General features: G+C 36.8%; 1 pseudogene across 1 annotated transcript in view; it reads right to left on the bottom strand.

The window, feature by feature from the left end:
• Positions 1-24,454, bottom strand: part of LOC149425670 (uncharacterized) — a 55,123-nt pseudogene extending 30,669 nt beyond the window's left edge. The window contains exons 1-4 of the transcript XR_016303418.1: positions 24,372-24,454; positions 23,962-24,051; positions 23,540-23,707; positions 23,037-23,179 (exon numbers count right to left, since the gene is read on the bottom strand). The product of XR_016303418.1 is annotated as an uncharacterized LOC149425670 (transcript). The remainder of the gene's footprint in view (positions 1-23,036; positions 23,180-23,539; positions 23,708-23,961; positions 24,052-24,371) is intronic.
• Between the last annotated feature and the right edge of the window lie 745 nt (positions 24,455-25,199).

Below are 25,199 nucleotides of genomic sequence, written 5' to 3'. Positions count from 1 at the left end.
GTTTGAGAAGTTTGGTTTCGGTACCTACGTAAGTTATTATAATTTATAAATTCGATGGAAATATTCATTTTAAAATTGATGTACTGAAGAAATTCATTTTGTACTTTTTCTAAGACTTGAGAATGGACTTTGTAGAACGCTGACCATACTGTTGAATTATATTCTAATTTATTTCGTACTAATGAGCAAAATAAATGTTTTAAAGTTTTTTTTTTTAAAACACATTTTTAAACTTTGCCCGCATTCTCAAAATAAAACCGAACATTCTCATTCCATCGCTTGTAGTTTCATCGATGTGTAAGTTAAACTAGAGACTTTCGTGTAATAAGACACCGAGATCTCGAATCTGTGAAACTCGAAGAAGATTAGCGCTATTAATGAAATAAGAAAAATGAAGAGAATTTTTACCTTTGCAAAAACTAATAATCTGGCAATTATTAATATTTTAGTTGCAAATCATTTTCTGAATACCAAGCAAATGGTTTATTCAGGTTCAACTGCAAAATAGCGCGATCATTATCATCTTTAATTATACTGTAGATCTTCAGATCATCGGCAAATAACAGAACTTTGACTTTGCTAAAAATATTTGCTATGTCATTGATGAACAAACAAAATAATATTGGGACCAAATGAGATCCTTGCGGTACTCCGCTTGATGTCGCAAACTTGTAAGAAGTGAATGAATCCACCTTTACCGCTAAGTACCTTCCCAACAGATAACTCTTAAACCATTCAAACATGCTCCCTCTCACTCCCAACAATTTTAATTTACGTATTAAGATTCTGTGGTTTACTTTATCAAATGCTTTACTGAAGTCAGTATATATGGAGTCAGTTTGATATTATGTGTTAAAGCCATTAACGATATCATTAATGTATAATATTAAATTGGAAAGCGTTGATCTTCCTTTAATAAATCCATGTTAAAATGGTGAAATTACTCGTTTAAATTGAGATATCAACTTGTCCAGTACTAGGCTTTCGAAAAGTTTGGGTAAAGAAGACATTATGCATATTGGCCTATTATTTGTTACTTCGCTCTTATTTCCTTTTTTGAAAATAGGCGTCAAATGACTAAACTTCCCACCCGATGAGAGTGAATTCATAAATAACTTATGTTTGGGATGTGACAATGAATACATACAATTAACTAGGAATCTAGTTGTAACTTTATCGGGTAAGAGAGCCTTCGACAACGTACATGTAACTGTTATAACATTTAGTAGAGAGCTTATTATATTCTGCCCTCAATTTCTAAAAGGCAATATAATCGATAGCCAGGCGACTTTGTTTGTTTTTTTGACATAAATTAAGTAAATTACTTTTCTAGCTATTTATCAACGACATTTACCATTGCATAAAATTTTCTAAGATTCTCTTGTTCGCCGATGACATGAAACTATTCCTTTTTAAAAAATCTTTGGAAAATTGCTTGCAGCTACAAAGCGATATAAATTCTATCGTCGAATGGAGTCATAGCAATAAATTAGGATTTAATATTAAGAAATTCTCCATTATGTGCCACACCAATTCAAACTAAACGATTTACTATAACTACAAAATGTCTTATTCATCTCTTCAGCACATTCTTATTTCGAGAGATTTGGGAATCGAATTTGATACGCACCTAACATTTCACGTCCACATAGAGACTATATGCAACAAAGCTTTAAGAATGCTAGGACAACACTAGGACAATACTAGGACAACTCCAGACGTTTTTGCAGCTCGGCCGCGATTCGTGTGCTATGCTATAGTTTAGTACGTAGCATTTTGGAAAGTGGTTCTGTAATATGGGGACCAATGGACTTAACTTACTCTCAAATGAGAAAGTACAAAATAAGTTTCTGAGATATTTACATCTTAGTGACTTCGGATATTATCCCTGGTTATATCCATCAGCCTTTTTGTCCGGCGTGCAGGGTATTAATAGCCTCACCGATAGAAGGAAAACTGCTTTTCTGACAACAGCATATAAACTTCTAAACGGTAACACCTGTATTCCCGATAAAATAGAAAAATTTGAGTTTTATGTCCCCAAAAATTACACAAGAGCGCGCAGGCACAGAACCTATGTCGTTCCAAAATGCAGAACTAACTTACCATTAGTAATGCCGCTCGAAAAATGATTCTGTTATTAAATTACCTGTCCCCTGATATAGCTATTTTCCAATAAAATATTCAATAGTTCAAAAACGTGATTATTACTAAATAAAATGTATATTTATTAATGGTTATGTATAACTGTAAATATGCATTTAAAATAAAAATAAAATAAAATAAAAAATAATGGAGTAAAATTTTACAAGGTATCCATTAATATCAGCATCAGTGTCTGTTCCGTAACGCCAATTGCTTTTGACAGGCCGTGTACTAACCAATCGTATCGTCAGGATTTGAACTGTTTAGTTTAAGTTCGCACAAGTCAGCTAAAACGACGGAAAGCCGTGAGCCCAGCCAGTTGCACAAAAACGGTTCGACCTGTCAATTATCGATCCCCGGTTGTGTTATCGGAATAATCATAATACGTATTTATTATCGCAATTTAATCTAAAATAACGAGTGATAACGAACGACAGTTCAGTTCCAGTGCTGACAGATGAGGCTGATGCAGATTTCACCATCATTTCACCGGTAAGTTGCTTGTGAAGTAACGTTACGCATTGTGTTTCCGCATTCGCCTGTCAAAAACCGTATAATTAATTGATTTGTTATCTGTGTGGAATAGCCCTTGAGTCGGCTATTCCAACCCCTGTTCGTTTTTCGAACATTTTTGGTGCCGAAACTAGGGAACTTTAAGATTATAATCTATCTATGCCAAAACGGATATATGCTGTGGAATGTTTCTTAAATTTTGAATAATAATCAATTCGAACAGTAATTAGGTAGGTACCTAGCTCTTGAGTATTTACGACCTACCGCGCATATAATTATAATAGATTAAATTATTATCATTTATTTCGTTTATTTACGACCATAGTATTTACGATTTCATAGTATTTACGACCTACCGCGTATATAATTATAATAGATTAAATTATTATCATTTATTTCGTTTCGTTTTTAGGTACGTTTCCAATCGCGTTTATTCAACATGGCCCCAGCCATTCAAACATTGCGCCGGAAACGGACATTAGCGAATAATAGGTTAGTCAAGACACATGAAATAGCAAAAAGCGCTTTGCACGATGCAACTAAGTGCAACTTATTGTTAGCGCATTATACTACTCTGGAAAAGATAGTTCTTGAATTTGAAACGTCTCACGCGGAAATATTAGCTTTAGATGACACAAACGAAATTGATGAGGATAAAATTCGTGAAACCTTTGACGAGATGTATTATCAAATTGTCGAAATTTACCAGGAGTTAACCAGTCAGCCTCTCGATTGTAAGACCGCGAATGCGTGCACAAACGTTAAATTACCAAAAATAAACATTCCAATATTTTCTGGAAATGTCAAGCAATGGCCCGAATTTTACGACATGTTTAACGCTCTGATTCATGAAAACAAATCTTTATCCAACATCGAACGCATGCAGTATTTGTTCTCATGTTTATCTGGAGAAGCTTTAGGGTTAATTCGGACATTTCCAGTACAAGGAGCTCACTACGTTGAAGCATATCAAAGATTAATCGCGCGCTATCGTAACGCGCGTGAACTCGCCTTTACGTGTTGGCGGGAAATGCTAAATTTAAATTTTCCGCCTAACGATCCTTTTGAATTTCGTCGCGTGTTCGATGTATTTAATGAGGATTTAACAATTTTAAAAGAATTGGATCTCCCAATAGATAATTGGGACTTCGTGCTTTGTTATTTAATTCTGTCGAAATTAGATTCACCTACAAGATGCGCATTCGAACAACTGCAGTCTCCTACCGACCTGCCTTCATATTTGAAACTCAAAGAGTTTCTTTATAACAAATGCGAAGCTCTTGTACGAGACTTACATTTTTCGACTCGCGATAGCAGTACTATTGACAAACCTCTTGCACGGAACTTTAATCAGGCTGCCAAAAAACGCACTTCAGCGCTTCTTTGCGATCTTAAGAAAGGACAGCCTAAAACAAATAGGTCCTCGAACTCCACCACTTATCTGAAATGCTCCTGTTGCGGGGAAGACCACTCCATTTCCAAGTGCAAGGTATTTGCACTCAAGTCAGTTCAGGATCGCCTACAGTTTGTTCAATCACACCGTTGGTGTTTCAATTGTCTTCATTCTTCTCATTATCTTAAAGATTGTAAATCTTTGTTTACATGTCAAAAATGTCAGCAAAAACATCATACTTTGCTCCATCGAGACGAAAACGCTTCTTTGGAAGATCAGTATCAACACTCCACGGCGTCTACGGACCAGGAGCCTTCTTCCGACTCTAAAATTCAGGTCCTCACCAACTTAGGAGACAAGTCCATAGTACTATTGTCAACCGCCAATGTTGGCATTCGCGATTCATCCGGCCGTTTCCAAACCTTTCGCGCATTGATCGATTCGGGCAGTCAAGCTCACTTCATCACCGATCGTGCTGCGGAGCTCGTAGGCATCCCTCGTCAAGCCAGTTCTCAGAGAGTTAGCGGCTTAGGCCAATCTTCCGCAACCACGTCAGGAGTCATTCAATTAGAGATCGGTGTTAAGGGACGGGTTCTCTTCAACATCAAGGCACTTACGCTGCCAAGTATCTGTGGCAACATGCCAACTGTTCGTTTAGATAAGTCATCGTGGCATCAGTTGAGAGACTTGCCTCTTGCCGATCCTGACTGTCACAAACCGGGACCGATTGATCTTCTTCTGGGTGCTGAGGTTTTCTCTTGTCTTCTGAGACCTGGTAATGTGAATGGTGGTCCACGTCAGCCATCAGCTTTCAATTCTGCATTTGGTTGGCTTCTTCTAGGTTCAATTGGTTCGGACACTGCTCACGAAACGAAATCTTTCATCGTTACTAACGAGGACCGGCTCCACGAAGAGGTCCAGCGACTGTGGGAGTTAGACACCATTCCCCAGTCTTCACACCTCACTCATGAGGAACAACTTTGTGAACAAATGTACTGCACTGACCACTCACGGGACGGATCTTCGGGAAGATACATCGTATCCTTGCCTTTCCGAGAAAGTGGAAGGGATATCTCTTTTCCAGGGTCGCGTGAGATCGCTTTACGTAGATTCCATTCACTCGAGCGCAAACTCATAGCAAATCCAACCTTACGTGAACAATATTCTGCTTTCATGACTGATTATTTACACAGTGGTCACATGACTCGTGTTCCTGGAAAAGATTTGCACAAGGGAAAGTATCACATACCTCATCATTGCATTCTTCGTCCAGGCGGCACTAGCATTTACTTAAGAGTCGTTTTCGACGCCTCAGCGACGGATGTTAACGGATCCTTGTTAAATGATACCTTGCTTATCGGTCAAAAGCTTCAAAAGAACCTGCTGGAGCTTTTGCTAAAATTCCGTATACCATCGGTAGTGTTTACTGCTGATGTACGACAAATGTATCGCCAAATATTGGTTCTAGAACCAGATCGCGCTTTCCAAAGAATATTTTGGCGTTTTCATTCGTCGGAACCCTTCCACGAGTACCAACTAAACACTGTAACCTATGGTGTCTCCTCCGCCCCATTTTTGGCCTGTCGTACTGTCAAACAGTTGACCAAAGATGAAGGTTATGATTTACCGCTAGCGCGTCGTGTGCTAACTTCGGATATTTACATAGATGACATCGTTACCGGTTGTAACAGCTTAGAACAAGCTCAACAAACGAAAACCGAAGTTATCGAGCTGTTTAAACGAGGTCAATTCGAATTGCGGAAGTGGGCTAGTAACAAACCAGAATTACTCGCCGATCTGCCTCCGGAATACTGCCTCAATGACTTGGTGTCCATGGATGTTGATAACTCTCACATTCTCAAGGTATTGGGATTAAAGTGGGAGCCACGACATGATACATTTTCATTCGAAGTCCTATGCCTCGATCGCGAGTGCACTAAACGCACTATCCTCAGTGAAGTCGCTCGGGTTTTTGACCCTCTCGTTTTTCTATGCCCTTTGACGTTTTTCGCCAAATCCCTAGTACCAAAGTTGTGGGTTCTAAAGGTTGGGTGGGATGACACCCCCCCTGTTAAAATTGTTCGTCAATGGGATCGTTATACTAAACAATTACCGCTCTTGAAGTCGTTCAAAATCCCTCGATGGGTGTCATTCCCTCACATGGAGTCGTGTCAACTTCATGGCTTCTCAGATAGTTCGGAACTTGGATATGGCGCGGTAGTTTACTTGCAAATCATGGATGTTAACGATAAAGTCCAAATATATTTGGTTTGCGCCAAGTCTCGAGTCACCCCCACAAAAAAGATTTCATTGCCTCGCCTTGAACTGTGTGCGGCAGTTCTTCTAGCAGATCTATTAAAATTCGTCAAAGATTTATACGTACCATTGCTTCAGATCTCCAATACCTTTGCGTGGTCGGATTCAACCATCGTGCTCGCCTGGTTACGTTCTCTTTCGTGTCGCTGGAAGACTTTCGTGGCTAACCGTGTCAGTCACATTCAAGATGCCCTCGAAGGGACTTCCTGGCATCACGTGTCATCTGGAGATAATCCAGCGGATGTCGCTTCTCGTGGTCAATCTCCAGCCGATCTGATCGATAACACGTTATGGTGGGCGGGGCCTTCGTGGCTGATCCAGTCATCCGATTCTTGGCCGTTGTTCGATGGCAATTTCGACGAAATTGAACTTCACTCTGAGGAACGAGTTCGATCTTTATTTGTCCAACAGGACGAAAATCTGGTGGACCTATTATTAGTTAAATTTTCTTCGATTCGGAAGATCCAACGCATTCTCGGTTACTGTCTTAGATTCATATACAACCTACAGAATAAAGAATCTCGTCGTTTGTATCTTCCATTAAACCGTGCCGAAATTCACACTTCACCTTTGACAGTAGTTAAACGCACTCATCATGTACATTTTAATAATGATATCACACGCTTGAAAGAGGGCAACCTTATGTCGAAACAAATGCGGAAGCTTAATCCCTTCATTGACGACCACGGTGTGCTCAGGGTGGGTGGCAGGTTATCTCAATCTGGGCTCGAATTCGAGTATAAACATCCTGCCCTATTTCCTCGCGAATCTAAGCTTACTTCTCTTGTGATAGACGCTCTACATCGAGAACATTGTCATCCAGGCCCCGACGGCGTTGTTCGTATCGCTACGGTTCGTACATCGAATGGTTCTCTTCTCACGAGACCATTACCCAAATTGTGTCCATTGCCTAGTCAATGTGACTAATCATTTTCGCTTCCGCGGCGCATTCTTTCTTATCATTTTCATTATTATTATTAATGTATATTTTTTTTCTTTTTCTTCTCTCTTTTCACTGTTTCTTCGTTCACGCAACGTTCCACAGCATTGCCCGTTTTGTTTCTAAATTTTATTTAAAATACACGTTGTTGTATTTTGGTGGGCGGAATGTTCCGTAACGCCAATTGCTTTTGACAGGCCGTGTACTAACCAATCGTATCGTCAGGATTTGAACTGTTTAGTTTAAGTTCGCACAAGTCAGCTAAAACGACGGAAAGCCGTGAGCCCAGCCAGTTGCACAAAAACGGTTCGACCTGTCAATTATCGATCCCCGGTTGTGTTATCGGAATAATCATAATACGTATTTATTATCGCAATTTAATCTAAAATAACGAGTGATAACGAACGACAGTTCAGTTCCAGTGCTGACAGATGAGGCTGATGCAGATTTCACCATCATTTCACCGGTAAGTTGCTTGTGAAGTAACGTTACGCATTGTGTTTCCGCATTCGCCTGTCAAAAACCGTATAATTAATTGATTTGTTATCTGTGTGGAATAGCCCTTGAGTCGGCTATTCCAACCCCTGTTCGTTTTTCGAACAGTGTCCAAAAATGACCAGTCAATCTGTTTAACAAAGTTAGAAATTTGAACATAGTCTGCTTTTTTGAAATTGCGAGTTTCTTTTATCTTTTTTACAGTGGGAATTGGTTTAAGATTAGATATACATATTTCTAGCGGAGGACGGGCAAAAGTATTTCTGTACTTCTCACAACACTGATATCAGACACATTGGACAAGTCCAAGTCCAACGTACGGCCACCTGTATTATGAACACAATTACACTGAGTTAGTCCCAAGAACAGGGCCATATCTCTAACTTCACGAATTTTAACATTGGAACAATAATTGTCTGTACTTATATTACACCAGTCGTAATGTGGCAGGTTGTAATCACCAACTAAAAGTAATTTTGTATAAGGGTATTGGGCGCAAATTGATTCAACCTCTTCACAGTGATAGCTGTATCATTGAACGTCAGAATTTGGAGGTAGGTACGCACATCCCACTAATATTTTTCCGCTAGAAGTGTTCACTTTGACAAAAAATTGCTCGATGCTTGGGTTCTTCGTGGATATTTTTGAGAAACTGAGATTTTTTGAGATAGCAATGGCTACACCACCTCCTCGTGTTTTGTTTTAGAATTTCTGTCCGTGCGGTATATATTAAAATTAGGGAAGCCTAATTAAGCAGATTTAATTCCCGAGTCGAGCCATGTTTCGGATAAAAGGAAAATATCACTGCTGATGGTTGCTGCCGATGCTACCAAAATGGGAAGTTTGGTGCGGAAAATAGCACTTTATTATTTGCTGTCGTAGTTTTTTGGTACACAGCTTATAACTTTTGGTTTTTTCACTCAATTCAATTTGTTTCGCCGATTTTCTTCCTCGTGTCTAGTTCGTTTCATAAATCCTGAATTTGAGCCCTCTGCAAATTAGTTTGATCATTACTGGCCTTGATACCATTTTTAATTCTTTCACTTCTTTATAAATCCTCACGCGCCGATACAGATTCCTTAAATTCGATCTTAATTGGTCTTATTTTGTTAGCTCTTTGTACACCCAGTCAATATATCTTTATGACATTTGGTATGATATTTGATTATGTTAGCCTAATAGAAAAAGAGGTTCGCCAAAATGTTAAAAAAATATTGAGTTTTTCTAAAACTCAACAAAAATAACGATAAATCTACTGGACCGGATGATATTCCTCCAACTCCAACTTGAGTTAGTAGTCTGATATATCCTCTATATAAGCTCTTTAACAAGTCTTTATCTCCTGGATTTTTTCCGGCTCAGTGGAGAAAGGGTTGTTTAATACCTATTAATAAAAAGGCGATAAAAGCGATTTATTAAACTACAGAACAATTTGTAAAACATCTGTTTTACTGAAACTTGTTGAGAAATTATTGCTAGATAACATTGTAAAACCTACTTGTAACTTGTAACAACAACATTATTGTTCCTACCCAACATGGCTTCATCACAGGTCGCTTTACCTTTAATAATTTAATAATTAATGAAAATTACATTTATGAATCTCTTGGTCTCAAACAACTAGTGGACAGTATATACATCTATTTAAGTAAAACTTTTGACAAGGTTCGACATCACATAGTTATATATAAACTCCGATTGTTGGGCATCAAAAGTTAATTATTGCGTTGGATTGTTAGGTATCTAAGCAAAAGTGTGCTTAGCTGAAATATTAATTCTTTACAATGTTATATATTTGTCCCGCCTCGGCCCAATATTTTTCTTATTATTCATCAATGACATTGTTGACCAATTTAATGATGTAGAAGTTGTGCTATTTGCTGACGACTTATAATATATAAAAAAATATGTAATGAAAATATATTTAAAAAATACGAAATATATACGGTTGCCAAATTTTACCGACTGGGGTGAACAAAATGCTTTATTTTTGAAAATTCAGAAATTTCAAGTAATATGATGGTGCGCAAATCTTTCGTTCGCAATTGTGCGGGAGGAAGCGGTAAGTGCGATAAAGACTTAGACAAATTAAAAAAGAATTGAATTTGCCTTAGTGCTTACAAGAGGAAATGAGGGGGAAAGGCCAAAGACTTACCCCCAGGTCTCGTCCTCCGTAGCCGCTGGTTCCTTTACACTTATCAGCTTGCATACAATTAAGGGCAATTCCCTTTAACACTCGCTCACTCAACACAAAAAAAACAGTGACATTCACTGCGGCGGGTAAAACGTTTCACTGGACGATTGTGATGCTCCAAAACAATCACAGCCGAGTTCAACATATGCGAGTATTCACAAAATGACACGAATGTTCGCGGTCACCAAGATGTAACGATAATAATGCTCCCTGTCGTTTGGCCCGGGTCAAGGAAAGGGGACAAGGGGCAAAGGGGGGATGAAGGGTACACATTTTAAGGCTTTTCAATTTTAAAACCTCACGCGCAACTATCCCCCCCGCCTTGAAAGGGTGCGAAATCACCCCTTTTAAAACCGCATTGTCATGGCATTTATCATATAAAAAAATTAATATAACCTACAGTTATTCTAAATTTCCTAACCTACATTGACTAAACCTAATGCTAATAGACTACTATTGAGTTGGAAAAGGGTATAGCCGTACTACTGGGCGAATATAAGATCCCAGCACTGTTCTGACACGAGCAACACGTTCTTCTACCATGGCACAACAAGATACGCTAACATTATCCTCAACCCGAGTTGGTGCTGATCCCAAAATAACGTATCCTAGAACTGTTTCTAAAGCATGCTGATTATGCCTCTAAAAAGGGTCTTGAACCCTTTTTGATAACAGGAGATGCGCGAAGAGCTGGGCTCCTAGCAACATATCAATTACTCCTGGTTCTCCATATGACTCATCCGCCAACGATAAGTCATTCAAATATGACAATGAAGGTACATCAACTTTGGCGGTAGGTAAGCGCTCTGTAACTTTATTCACTATCAATGAAGTAATGTTATAATTTATTGCTCGATTGAAACGAGTATAAATTTCGGTCTGTATGAAGCCTATAATGGGCTTAGAAGATCCTCCAATACCCTTAACGGTGGAACAAGACGGGCGTTGATATTCAAAAATCCTAATTTTCTACAACAATCCCGAGTAATGAAATTGCTCTGAGATGCGCTGTCTAATAAACACATAACGAGATGTTCATTTCCTTGTGCGTCTATTATTCCCACTCATGCGGTAGCCAGCAAAACAGTACAATGAGTCTTTAGATTATGAGATCGAACAGTTGAAAAAGTACACAAAGCTACATGAGAATTGGAGCAGCCCTATTTTGGATCATTCGATTGATCAGCTTTCTGGTTTTCAATTCTTTGGGCATTTTGAGAGTCTGACTGCCCCTTGTGTGATGCACCCTGTTCTTCAAAATTTATTTATTTTTTATTTATTTATTTATATATAATTTGTACATTTATTTATAACAATTACAGGTAATAAAGCCTAAGACGTTATAACTGTACCATTTATGCAGTGTATATGCAATGCCAAAAATCTCGCAAATGCGCTATAGGACACAAAAAATAAATCTAATTTTTTATCTACCGCATTCAAAAAGCACGTAGCTCTCCCCACAGGTGAGTTCATTAATAAATTAGTGCGGCTTGCTCTACTATATAGAAGATTGTGATGACGTCCTCGAGAGTGAGACTCTGGTACAAAAAAATTTAATTGGGCCAGTATCTCATTATTAGATAAGTGACCGTTTATTAGTTGGAAAAAATATTTAAGCAAAGCAATACCTCTACGTGTCTCTAGGGAGTGGTAATTGGTTATGCCTAATATATAAATCGATGGGTAAAGCCAAGGGTAACGTCCATAGAGCCGCGAGAATAAAAACCTTAAAAAAAATTTATGGACTCTTTCAATGCGTAAAGTGTATGTTAATTCATGTGGAGCCCAGATGATCGAGTTTGATTCAAGTACGCTTAGGACTAGTGTGTTATATAATAACGTCAGTGTTTTTGTGTCACGAAACGGATATGAGTTTCTAATTACGAAGCCGAGAAGCCTGTATCCTCTGCTTTTTAAATCATCGATGTGTTGGTGAAAAGTTAGTTTGCTGTCGTAAATAACTCCTAGATCTTTGATTTGGTTTAGGTGTTGGAGAATAATTTCATTGTATGTATATTCAAATACATGTGGTTTCTTTGATCTTGTATACGAGACGATATTGGACTTGGGTGTACTGAAGTTCAAGCCATTTATTTTGGCCCAGTTTGAGACGCAGTCAATGTCACGTTGAAGGAGAATACAGTCAAGATGGTTTTTTATCGAGCGATATAGTTTCAAGTCATCTGCAAATAGTAAATACAGCGAATGTGTGATGACTGAACCAATATCGTTGATAAAAATCAGAAACAGAAGTGGTCCAAGGATAGACCCCTGAGGAACTCCAGAAAAAACTAAAAAATGTAACATTGTATGATGAAACTTGTCATTACACTTATGACAATTTTGATTTGAATTGCAATTCCTAGCCTTATGTCTATCACTAAGGCATCTAAAACAGAATCCCTTGCTTTTGATAAAATTGAACCGTTCCCTTACATTCATTTTTTTAAATTCTGAACATTTAAACTGTCGACCGGAAATCGAAAAGACACGGGTTCAAGGCCCGTTGGCGTCATGTATCTTTTATCAGGAGATTTTTCGATATGGATGAGTATTTCAGGCTAATAATTATTGCTTGTAAAATAATTGTTACCCTTTGTGCTTTGCATAAAAAATCTTGTCTAAAACATTAGTTTACCAAAAAAATAATAATAAATATTTGACAAGTTCTAGTATCTTCACCAAAAAATGTAGACAATTTGTCTCGACGCCATCCAGTGAGAGAGTTAGCACTTACAATGCCTTTCTCATATAAAATAAAGTTGGTTAAAATAAAATTTTCGTCATGAATGGGGTGGTTTGGGGAGGGGTTGGCTTTGAGAGTTTTGGATAATTTCCACAGAAAGCCGTCATGTGGATTTATCTCCTGAATTTTCATATTCCAAGTGGAGTTTACGTGCTCTTGAAGTTTATTGTTGATGAGGGCTTGAGTGCGATTAATAGAAGTTTTTAAGGTGGGATTTTGATATTTTTGCCAGTGGCGGCGGAGGATATTTTTAGTTTTTATGAGGTCTTTTATTGAATTTAGGAGATTTTCCTTGAAATTTTTTGGGGAGGGTGCAGGGAGGGGATTCGAAGAATCGTCTATAGCGGACATGATTGTCGTCGTGAAGTCGTCAATCGCTGTATCTAGTTCTGAGGGATTTTTGATGTTATAGTTTATGATTAATTTTTCTCCGACTCTGTGCGAAAAGTATGTCCAATCAGTTTTTTTGATAATTTTTGGAGGGGGGGGGGGTTTGAGAATTCGTTGAGAGTTAGCAACACGGGGTTATGATCGGAGGAGAGATCGTTGATGGTTTCGATACTGTATGTCTAGGGGGTTTTGTGGAAAACGGCGATGTCTAAAATGTCAGGTCTGTGTACAGCGCTTGAAAATAAAGGTTGGCTCTACGGGTCCTACAATGTTTAGGTCGGGATGAGAGTTTGCAAGTCATGAAGGATTCGTCCGTTTTTGTTGGTTAGCCTACTATTCCAGGCGGGGTGGTGGAGGATTGTAAATTGAATTAATTTTCAATGAACGTGTTTGGTAAAAATGGTAATGGAGGTACTTTCTATGGTAGACATGACGGGGGTGATGTTATGTTTGTGAGCGATTTTAATTTTCACGTAGACGGCTGTGCCGCCGCCTCGAGAGGGTAAACGGTCGTTTCTGTACAGTGTGTAGGCGATTTTTGGTGTGTGTGAGGGGGTTTAGTGTGTTTCATTTATGAGTAATATGTCTAAATTGTGTGTATTTGTAAAAAGGCGTAATTCTTGTATGTTTTGTCTAGACCATTAGCATTCCAGAATGCCAAACGGTCTTGGTAGAACTAGCCATTTAATTAGTAAATAGAGATATGATTTGAGGGACGGCTGCAAATAGAATCGAGAGGTAGTCTGCCGGTGATATGGTAGATTGGAATTTGGGGATGAGATCAGCAGTGAGTTCGCCGATCTTGGAGAAAAAGTTATTTTTGAAGATGTCAACAATACTAAAGGGTGTTGCTGAGGGCTGGGGTTGGGTGTGAGTTTGATAGAAGAGGGGGGGGCAGATTTATGGTCGGGGAATTCAACTTTGTTTTTAAGGCGACACAATACCCTGATAACGGGGATTTGCCCCGACACTCACATTTTAATTATTTCTGATGAGCTTACTACTAAAATCTTAAATGTTTCTAGAGGGATTCGAAGGGATGTAAGTTATTTATATTTAAGATTAATAAAAACAGGACCTTAAAATTAAATATATTATGTAAAACGATAAGTACATTTTATTAAATGTAAAATGTTGTAAGATAAGCGGCAAGTACCAGATTTTATTTTTCTAGACGATGAATTAGTAACTTCTCGACGACTCCCTCACAAAAGATTGGAGATTTTATTAATGTATTCATAAGAATTAATTAAAATAAAAACACTCGCGAAAATTCAATTTCTGGTCAGATACACGAAAGTCGACCGCCAGTACTCCAAAACTCTGGATTGTTCGTAGTATATTTGTGTGCGCGTTGGTAAGGAGTTACTACGTAATGACTCAGACGCCGCCAAAGTTCCGGCCTGTAAGGTTGTGTGTCACCCGGCCCGTCGCTCCGGTCATTTCTTTTACGTATTTTTTTATTTAATCAAACGATTACTTTGAAATCTATTAGTGAAATTTTCTGTTTTTTATAATTTAACTTCTTCCTCAAGTGAGTAAAGGTTTTTTTATATAAATAATAAATATAAATAATAACCAATACAAAAGAATACATTATTAAATGCGTAAATGTGTAGGCACTTGAGAACAAAGATGACACTAAAGTATTGTCGTTATGTTATTATGTATCATTTCTAGCCCAAGTAGACTTTTTTACTATTAATCCTTTTTTTCACGACACTTGGCGACGCGGCTGTCTGTCCGGTTGTCACAACCAGCGGCACAGAATGTTATAGAGTGCCCCTTCACTAGAATCGTTTTCCTAGTTTTATTTATTTACGCCCTACTGGGCTTTTACATTAATTTATAATTATACAGTCATGTTAGTTGTAACAATGGAATATCTAATAAATTATGGTAAAATAAAAGGAGTTTTTTACTAAGGAGTGGTATTCTCTTATATTTCAATAAAGTGTTTGTGAAGAGTTCGTTTCATTACTAATACTCCAGGGCAATTACCAATTCGCGATCGTAATTATTCCGGTAGTCCCAATTTTTTTATATGTTTTATAAACTGGTCCCCTGATGTAAAATCTGAGTTTCCGACCTTGGCACACCTGTGCTCGCGCCGCCATTTTGAAAAAAACCGGCCGAAATCGCTCCAAAATCTAGTTTTTCCAAAATATCTCATTCCCAATGCAAATTTCGGCTAAATTAGCTAAACAATTAAAGTAGAACATAAAATTACTTACAACTTTTGTGAAAACAATTTTCTTCGATCTCTAATAGGTACCGAGGTAGAAAGTCGTAAAGGTGCGTATATTTTTGAAAAAAACAAGTTTTTTGCGCGACTAGCTTTGGTTTTTTGTAAATATCTCGTTTCCAGTACAATTTTGTGAAAAAATTATTGATACTAATTTTGTAGAAAATAAAATTTCATAAAATAAATAGGTATTTAATTTATGTGTTTTAACTGTAATATGTATCCAAGCTCTAATCCACCAAAACCAGTTAAATTACCCAACAACAAATTTTTGAAATTCGAAAGTTTTTTTTCCATAAAACAAAAACTCTACATCGAAAGTTTTTCTCCATACAGACAATTAGACATATGTCACCTATAAAGTACCTAAAGTCATTCGAATATTAAAAAGAGTCATTAATCTTTTAAGTTTAGATTGTTAGATCATTTGTTGTAGATAGAATTGTGCAATTATCTCCCCAAGTTACTGCACTTACTTACGTTGAAATGATTTTCAAATTTAAGGTAAAATTGAACCAATTTATAATAAATCTCTTGGCTAATATATATACTTACGTTTCAGTTAAATATGGGAAAACAGAAGACAAAAGGAGTTTTATCCCGAACAAAATTACGGCACCAAGGAAAATGTTTAACGGAATGGAGAAGGTACTACTTAAATACACACAAAAAATAGATCTTTGGGATACGTTTTTTACAGAACATAATTGTACAATGTCAGCTTAAATAATTTTATATATGTAGATATATACATATATACGCAGTCGATAAACTTCTGAGCATATTGAATTTGGAGTATAAGAAGTAAATTAATTTTGATTTCCGGTGACATATTTTTATTTTTACCGAAATGCATTTTTTACACCAAATAAGCTCAGGAATTGTTGGTGAAAGTTTGTCGGGCATGTCTTAATACATCTCTAAATAATTAGGGAATAGAGACAGTATAAATAATTAACAATATTTCTCATTTTAGGAAAAATTCCGCAAGACTTCATCCAGATAATATTGCAAATAATAAAGAAAATACGAGTATTGTGTTAAACGCTATACCGACACTCAACATGGTAATTTTTTCACAATTTCTGTAAATATAAAGTAAATAATATTAATTTTATATAATTAAATAAGCGCTCTAAAAAAATTAACAAAAACTGACATTATTTTTCAGCACGGACCAGAGATGAATGAACCTGAAAAGTTTTCACTATTTGCTGGCTCTAGTTCTTATGACACTAACGTGCATGCCGTTTCCAGCCCCTTATAGCTAGGTCTGACGCAGGCATGACAATTGTTGTCAACTTATTTGTTCTCACAACAATAATTGTTGAAGAAAAATAAAATTAAGGAATGAAATTTAAAACACTTTACCTGTTTCAATTTTTGGCCTGGTTTTGGTGGATTAGAGCTTGGATACGTATTAGAATTAAAACACAAAAATTATATACCTATTTATTTTATGAAATTTTGTTTTCTACAAAATTAGTATCAATAATTTTTACACAAAATTGTACTGGAAACGAGATATTTACAAAAAATCAAATCTAGTCGCGCAAAAAACTTGTTTTTTTCAAAAATATACGCACCTTTACGACTTTCTACCTCGGTACCTATTAGAGATTGAAGAAAATTGTTTTCACAAAAGTTGTAGGTAATTTTATGTTTCACTTTAATTATTTAGCTAATTTAGCCAAAATTTGCATTGAGAATGAGATATTTTGGAAAAACTAGATTTTGGCGCGATTACAGCCGGTTTTTTTTAAATGGTGGCGCGAGCACAGGTGCGCCATGGTCGGAAATTCAGATTATACATCATGGGATCAGTTTATAAAACATATAAAAAAATTGGGACTACCGGAATAATTACGATCGCAACCCCCTTTTTGGCGCTATGTGTACTGGCCTATAATACGGAATCCCCAAATATATCGACAACATTCTCACATTTATAACCCAGATAACATGTAGGTACGTTTATCATCAACAAATCAATACAAAAACCGACCAATATCATATAACAACAAAGGCAAAGGCATATGGCAACAAAGAAAAAAAGAACAGGTATCCGCTAGTAAGCAGGGTGAAAAAAATCAAAGGCAGAATAAAGAACACAGAAAAAATGTGCAATTAATGCTTGCTTCTAGACTCAGCAATATACCACCTCTATCTATATTACAGCAGGTAATTTATACACTTGTATATACCCGTCTATACGTACTTATACGCTCGTGTGTATAATTCCAAAATTTGATTGAAAAGTGAATTAACATAATGTTTCTAATATTGTTTTTATTTCATCACGAAAATACTTAATATATCAATAATCCGATGCCGAAAGGACCGATTTCACCGGAGAAAAATTCTGAGCAAGTAATAACTGATTTAAACATATAATTTTATTATGAACGTATTGAAGTCGTAAAAAATTTTCATATACATATTTCCCATACATATTGTTTTCAATTATATATCCGTAATAGAAATTTTAAACCGTTAAATATTTATGTTATATACAGAAAGCCTACCTCAAACATTAACGAATTCTTAATGTATCATGAATCTATTTTAAATAACTGTACAGATGATACCCTTATCTTTGGTGATTTCAACATTGACATTCTTCAAAAAAATAATACATCTCTTAAATACATCAACATGCTAGACTCATACAACTGTTTCATATGTAACACATCCTATCCTACACGAGTAACAGATACCTCTACTTCTCTAATAGACCATATCATCTCAAACAGACAAAATATTTCCTCAACTACTGCAAATATAGATGCCTACCTAAGTGATCATAACATTTTGATATTAGATTACCAAAACAGCTTGAAACATCACACTAATAATAGAATACATTCTTTTTCAAACAACATCAAAACCGATAAAAACATGTTAAAAACATATGTAGAATCCCACAACTTTCCACACGAAACCACCAGTAATGCCAATGAAATCTATAATAATTTTAATGAATACATCAAAACAGCAATAAAATCATCCCAACATAAATCTGAGTTACGCATAGGAGACCAACGGAGGGGTAATACTCCATGGTTTGATGCAAAATTAAATGCACTTATCAAACAGCGCAACAATGCGTTTAAAATCTGGAAAAAAAATCAGCAAAGTGATATATTCACAGCACTGAGAAATAAAACAAGAAATCAAGTTACCAACTATAGAAGATATGCTAAAACCAAATACTACACGACTATATTTTAAAAAAATCCGCGACAGACATGGAAAATAATAAATGCAATTCTAACAAATAGCTCGACACCCCAGAAAGATGAAGTTGAATGTCTTCTCATTAAGAATGAAGAAATAACATGCCCAACACAGATAGCTTCAACTTTTAACAACTTCTTTATATCAGTTGGGGAAAACTTAGCAGCTACAATTGCATCATATCCAGATAATTCTATCACTATAAACACGGATCAAAAAGCAATCCAGTCCTTTTACATGGCCAAAACAAATAAAACAGAAGTTCTCAGTATCATCTCTCAACTAAAGTCTAATGCATCTCCAGGTTTAGATGGAATTACACCAGTGTACCTGAACTTTTGCAAAGATATATTAGCTGACCACCTTGTTTTTCTTATTAATCAATCCCTGAATAGTGGAATCTTCCCAGATCAACTAAAGATAGCAAAAATGATTCCGATTTACAAAGATGATTGCAAAAAAAATCCTTCTAATTACCGTCCTATATCCATCCTCTTTGTCGTCTCTAAAGTTTTTGAAAAGGTTATTAAGCTTAGGCTCACTAAATATCTCCTATCAAACAATTTACTCGCATCCCAACAGTATGGATTCAGAAACCAATCTAACACAAAATGTGCTGCCTTCGATTTTGTATACGCCCTCCAAAAGCATATAGACCAGGGTAAGCATGCTGCAGGCTTATTTATAGATTTAAAAAAGGCTTTCGATACGGTTGACCATGGGATACTACTAAAGAAGCTAGAACACCTAGGCATAGTAGGCACTCCCCTGAAGTTACTGTGTAGCTACCTCTCTAACCGACACTGTCAGACCTTTGTTGGAAAGGGGACAAGCAGCATGGGAACGATAAAATGTGGCGTGCCTCAGGGCTCCGTACTTGGACCATTACTATTTTTAATATATATAAATGATATTGCTAAATGGGGACTTAAGGGTACAATACAACTCTATGCAGATGACACAGTTCTTCTTTATCACAATAATGATTTAAACGAACTTGAAAAAGAAATGGAAAGGGATGTAGCTTGCCTGGCAAACTGGCTGCGATTAAACAAACTTAGCCTAAACATAAAAAAAACACATTACATACTGTTTGCAAATAAAAAAATGTAAGTCTTAATATAAGTCTTGATAATAACCGCCTTGAAAGGGCTGATGTTACAAAATATCTTGGCCTTTTCATTGATTCACAACTCACATGGAATCACCAATTTAAACATGTTCTATCCAAAATTACTCATATAACTGGTGTTTTATATAGACTTCGCGGGTTACTTCCTCCCTCTCTATTAAAATCGATTTACCATGCTATGATTCACTCACATCTAATATATCTCGCCGGAATCTGGGGATTTGCTACAAACAAAATGATTTCAGAAGTCCAAGTCGTCCAAAATAGAGCCCTGCGAAATATTTTCAGTTTACCTTGGGACACACATGTCAAAGACATCTACAGAAACACCCAAATACTTCCTTTTAATACCATTCCCACTTTTGAAATAACGAAAACTATATTACAAGTAATTCAACACTCGGCACATTCTAACACTACACTCTATTACAATTACGACGTACACCAACACAACACAAGAAATCACAACAAACTACATATACCAAAAATCAAATCAACAAAATATGGACTAAGATCCCTGGAATACATAGCTCACACAAAATATAATCAACTACCCAACGAGATCAAATGTGCAAGTCAATGTAAAAAGACCCAAACTAACATGCTCAAACTTCATCTTATTAATGACTATCTGAAATAATAATGTTGTGTATGTCCCATCATATGTCCATTAAATACATACAGCTATATGTTTCATGTAATGCGTATCATTCCCGCAATGAGTTTATTAACTCCTGGGAGTACAATGCTTTATATAATATACTATATTCTGTATTGTATACTTTTAATAAAAAAAAATAAAAAATTGACGTAAATAAAGTAAAAGTTTTGTTTACACAGGAAGAGAAGAAACCCGTTATTCTGGAAGGAAGGAGAATAGAAGACATATTTTTTCTTTAACTGTATTAAATAGAATTTCGCAGCACGACTCTTTTTATGATTGTAATTATCTAACTTAGAGATAGTTGAGCGTATACTTTGAGATGACAAGTTCTGGGAAGAAAAAATGCTTATTAAATTAACTAATTTTTAAATGGATTGCATTCTTGTCGAGCTTATCGATCCTGGAGTCACAAGGTCTATGAATGTTCGTGATCCTCCACATATCTTAGATATTGTATGTAAAGAACGTCAATTTGGAAATCGTCGTTTAGATTTCGACGAAATGCTATTTATTGAATAATTATTTTCGTTTTTTTATATAAAATTATTTTTACTATTTCTAACTTATATTATAATAAATGATGGCCTTTATACAAAAAAAGTTGCATCTTATGCTTTTTACATTACATAATTATTTGTTTTATGTAACTTTTTGTAAACGATAATAATAAATATTGAAAATGACTGATATTTTATTTATCTTGTCAATATATTCAGATATAATTATGACCAGATATTATGAAAATGATTCGTGATTGAATACCGTATTGCTTTGACATCTGTCAATGAAGAACACGTCGGTTACGAGTCATAAGTTACTGCCTACCGTCTAGCAGTATGGTTACAGAAATCTGATAAGAATCATAAAATCATGAGCTCCTTCTGCAATAGGTAACGTTTCTATTGAAATTTACCTAAAACATGCACATTCAACTTAATATTACTATTCACATAGTTTGAAAGACGCCCATTATTAAGCATTTCATGTTCAAACCTTACTCATGGGTACCATCTAGTGGATTTCATCGCTGCTCTGACTTCGAACTGTTCGTGGTGTCGGGTGTTCCCCGTTCCAACGTACTTCATTCCTCTGCACCCCGAAATATTATAATATTTAATGCGAAGCGGAGCGCGTGTGAAACTAATTTGCTTCGCCCACTTAAAGCGCGTTCACGCCCATAACTGATATTTTTTTAGGATCTTATTTCGTCTTAAGGTGGAATATGTGGGTCATGTTGAATATGCCGCGACCTTTTTCGCCGTGGGCGAGCAGCACTGGGACCATCGGGACGTTGGTGCGATCGGGGCCCGACCTCATCCTGGAGACGGAGATGGCTGGTAGGTCGAGATCTTGTAGTTATAGTAGTATCTCCTCCTCCGAGATTTGAGTCGGGATCCCCCTGAGGACGGCTTTTTGGCTTCATCCAGCGTAGTTATTTTTGGCTTGACGGTATTGTTCGGGGTGACCCAGAATGATGGGAAGTCTGTCGAAGTTTTTTTCGGGGATAGGGGTAGAGCGGTGTGGATGGCTAAGCTGTGGTCTTCGGAGGCAGTGGAGGTGGTGGCGGAGGTGGTGGGGTTGGTTTGAAGGACGTCTAAAGGAGGGTCAAGAAGGTAGGACTCCATTTTGTTGTTTGGTTCAGGATCGGTTGTTGAGGAAGGAGCTGGTCGTGATCACTGTGGGGTGGACTGTGCTGGGCAGGATGGTGCGGCAAGGCGAGTCGGGGAGCGCAGGTAGGTCACCGTAGACTGTTACGCCAGTACTTGGGTGGACTGTACACGGTAGGTGGATTGTACTGGGCAGGAAGACTTGGCGGGGCGAGTCGGGGAGCGCAAGTAGGACACCGTGGACTGGGAAAATCAATGGTGGGTGTTTTTTTTATGTTTCTTCAAAATTATAAATTATATTGATCCACCCACTTTACTACAAATCCCTTCAATATCCCTTCCGTAGACTCAATAATAATGACCTGCTATTTCTTCCTCAATCAAAACTCAACTACTCATTGACACTATTACCCACTGGATTGTATACACTGGTCAACTCTATTCAAGACCTTGATTATTTTGGAATAAGTCAAAGGACGTGTTGTTTCACGGAATTATCTTTGCTTTCACACACCTTCACTTGTAATTTAAATTTTATTTCTAATATCATATTTAATCTTTTATGGATTGGACGCAATTCTGTTAAATAAAAATAAAACAGAATCAGTTGTTACGTTGTTACCCATGGTTGTGAAATATGATACATTAGCTAAAATCAAAAAGTTAAGTTAGCAGTCTTTGCAATAACTATGTTATTTGTCTTCGTGTGATGGTTCGACTATGATTCAACGTCGAAGGTTCCACAATCATGTGTGAAGGTTGAAACGCTGATGATCATACACAGTCAAATAATTGAATAAATTAAATAGCAAAAGAGTAGTAATTTTATCAATAATGCATGAGCATCGAAACGTTTCCAACCAAAGCATCTAAGGATAAAATGCTTTTAAACAGTTGGTAGTTTATTCTGGATGAACAGTTCTTCTAGAGTGGATAAAGTAATGCGACTGGCAGTCCATGGAATCCTACTAGATGTATGTTAGGTTAGTTTATAGGTAAGTGGTAAGGTTAGGTACCTCGAGGTCTTCGATTGGACACCCTGCAGCCATCATACCAACATGAATATGGAATAGTTCATTGCGAGGGTGCCAAGCGTATAGAATCTAGCGAGTGCCTCCTATTGTTCCTTGGGGCAACCACTCAAAGTACTGTCCACGAGCTGGAAATAAATAACAAAACATTTTAAATCCACACGGAGAAAACTTACTGATATACAATATGTCAAATGTATTGATAATCTCTTCAAATCATTCTTATTCCGTTTAAAAGCGGGATTGCAGGCCTTTAACGAATGAATTGATAATTGATAATGGTTTTCTAATTAACTTGTAGTTATGTGTACGGATGTGTTATCGCGATGTCGGAACAAGTGTTCATAAAAATTCTAATATTTTCGCCTTTTATCATTGCATATTATCAGGACGAATGCAGGTGCATGAACATGTGTTCCGATATATTAGGAATGTACTAAAAGTATAATTATTTATTTCATATTTATGTAACATTTCTGTCTATGTACCTGTCCACAGCCCACAGAGACAGAGAGAGCAGCAGTCCATAGATCCTCTTCTGTTCTTCTGCTGGACTACACCCGGCTTTTTTAGCCAACCTGATGATCTCTGTTTTGTATTCGTCTGCAGCAGGGGTGGTGCCTTGCGGGAACTTCCACAGATATTGAATGAGGGTTCTGAAAATGATAAAATATTTCCGAAGACTTATCTTCCCTTATCTGCACCGCACGGCTGTCTGAAATTTTCGCTAAACGAGGAGGACATGCAGCCCAATACAGTGATAACAGCAGTTTTTTTAGACTGAGCCACAGCCACGCGTGGCGGGGTGCAGCTAGTAGTAAATAAATTCAGTATATTAGTATGCTTTAAATATATTTGAAACAAATGCGCCATTTTTAGCATAAATATTTTTTTTATTGTAGGTACTCACGGTAAATCTATATGTTCACACACGGAAGAGGGGCACGTACGTCTCCAGGGGCATCTTTGGTTAATGCCGCTTGAGGCCGCTCACCAGAACCTACAAATAATAATCATCGACGAAATATCTTTGGAATTTGAAAAGGAGGGAATTCATTAAAATGTATGAGACAACTGATCTAGGAGTTTATTTATCGTTGTGTGCCGGTGAGGTATTTCAAACCGATTGTATAAATATGTTAATCAATTACAGATACTGAAGAAGGTGGCATTGAGGTAAAAAGGAGACTATCAGCAATTCAGGACCCGAATAAACATGCGTTTTGGCGTACACCAATAATTTATCACCAGGACAGGATCTAAGTGTTTGACGAGACTTGAGAGAATCAGATGAAAGAAATACATATATATTTTACTTACCGATACGAGACCGAAGAACAAAAACACGCTAAGACGAACCATTGCTTATTATGAGCTGCCGATACAGAACTTTGGCCACATTATATAGCAAGCGTAAAACAATTAAATGCCACTGAAGAAATAAACCGATAGTGTCTTGTGAACGAATTTTTGTGCCCAAATTAAGGTCAGTTTTTCCTTACGTTAGCAACATAGGTTTTCTTTCAAGTCGGTATATATCACACTTTTATATTATCTGTTTTTTTTTTTAACCAACTCATTGCCACTGCGCAAGCCCTTCCACATAAAATCCCCATAGATGACATGGGCCTTGAGGGAAATCATTTTCTTCATGGCTTCCTGTGTTAAAAATGTAAAAAAATTGTAAAATACAGAATTTTTTTGTGCGGCCGATATTCAATTTCATTGGCTGTCTGTGACCTAGGAGTCGAAAGGTTTTTTGTAATTTGGCAAAATCTGCTTTCTTTCATGTCGGTATATATCACACTTCTAAATTATTTATACACTGCAGACTGCAGTCTAATTTTTCCCGAAGACAAATGATTTATGCATTGTTATTGCAATTGTGCAATATATATTTGCTTTGCGACAGTCAAGATAAAATGCAACAGTAAAAATTGCAAAATTCAAATAATAATATTGATTGTTTGTTTTATTCAGCTGAACAGAGTGGTTAGTGTAATTCTCTGACCGCCATATAAGAGCATACACAATATAAATGAATTACAAGATATAACATTGAATATAGAATATAAAATGCATATCAATTATAACAAATTTAAGGTGAAACAGAAACGACACTTCTCATACAATCTGTTGCATGCCCCA

This window comes from Hesperophylax consimilis, chromosome 2, assembly GCF_061612785.1.
Source record: "Hesperophylax consimilis isolate HC1 chromosome 2, BYU_Hcon_1.0, whole genome shotgun sequence".
Lineage (NCBI taxonomy): Eukaryota > Metazoa > Arthropoda > Insecta > Trichoptera > Limnephilidae > Hesperophylax > Hesperophylax consimilis.
Note: the sequence above shows the minus strand (reverse complement) of the source record. Positions and strands in the feature narration are given on the sequence as shown.